Source organism: Malurus melanocephalus, unplaced genomic scaffold, assembly GCF_030028575.1.
Source record: "Malurus melanocephalus ecotype Western Australia unplaced genomic scaffold, MMel_1.1 scaffold_2403, whole genome shotgun sequence".
NCBI classification, from domain to species: Eukaryota; Metazoa; Chordata; class Aves; order Passeriformes; family Maluridae; genus Malurus; species Malurus melanocephalus.
In genome coordinates, this window is record NW_026625635.1 from 8,878 (window position 1) to 10,202 (window position 1,325).

The following is a 1,325-nucleotide window of genomic DNA, read 5'->3' on the forward strand; positions in this document are numbered from 1 at the left end:
AGAATGTGAGGGTGGCACAGGGGTCACAGGGCACAGAGGTGACATGGGTGACATGGGTGACACGGGTGACACAGGTGACACAGGTGACATGGGGACAGGCCAGCACCTTCTCATAGTTGCTATATCCCCCCATGACAGCCGGATCCACGATGCCGCTGAGCAGCAGGGACAGTGGGTGACACAGGGTACATAGGACACACAGGGCACACACAGGTGACACACAGGTGACACAGAGGTGACACAGGTGACAGGGCCAGCACCTTCTCGTAGTTGGCATAGCCCCCCATGATGGCGGGGTGCACGATGCCACTGAGCAGCAGGGACAGCAGGTGACACACAGGTGACACAGAGGTGACACACAGGTGACAGGCCAGCACCTTCTCATAGTTGCTATATCCCCCCATGACAGCGGGGTCCACGATGCCACTGAGCAGCAGGGACAGCGGATGACACAGGTGACATGGGTGACACAGGGCACACATGGGTGACACACAGGTGACACACAGGTGACATGGGGACAGCACCTTCTCATAGTTGCTATATCCCCCCATGACGGCGGGGTCCACGATGCCGCTGAGCAGCAGGGACAGCGGATGACACAGGTGACATGGGTGACACAGGGCACACATGGGTGACACACAGGTGACACACAGGTGACACTGGGGACAGCACCTTCTCATAGTTAGTGTATCCCCCCATGACGGCGGGGTCCACGATGCCGCTGAGCAGCAGGGACAGCGGGTGCATGGGGGCACAGGGCACATGGGTGACACACACAGGTGACACACAGGTGACACAGGTGACACAGGTGACACAGGTGACACTGGGGACAGCACCTTCTCATAGTTGCTATATCCCCCCATGACAGCGGGGTCCACGATGCCGCTGAGCAGCAGGGACAGCGGGTGCACGGGGGCACAGGTTACACGGGTGACATGGGTGACACTGGGGACACACAGGTGACACACAGGTGACACTGGGGACAGACCAGCACCTTCTCATAGTTAGTGTATCCCCCCATGACGGCGGGGTCCACGATGCCGCTGAGCAGCAGGGACAGCGGGTGCACAGGGGCACAGGTTACACGGGTGACACACAGGTGACACAGGACACACAGGGTACATAGGACACACAGGTGACACACAGGTGACACAGATGACACACACAGGGCACACAGGTGACACAGGGCACACAGGTGACACTGGGGACAGCACCTTCTCATAGTTGCTATATCCCCCCATGACGGCGGGGTCCACGATGCCGCTGAGCAGCAGGGACATCGGATGACACGGGGCACAGGACACACAATGGGCACACGGGTGACA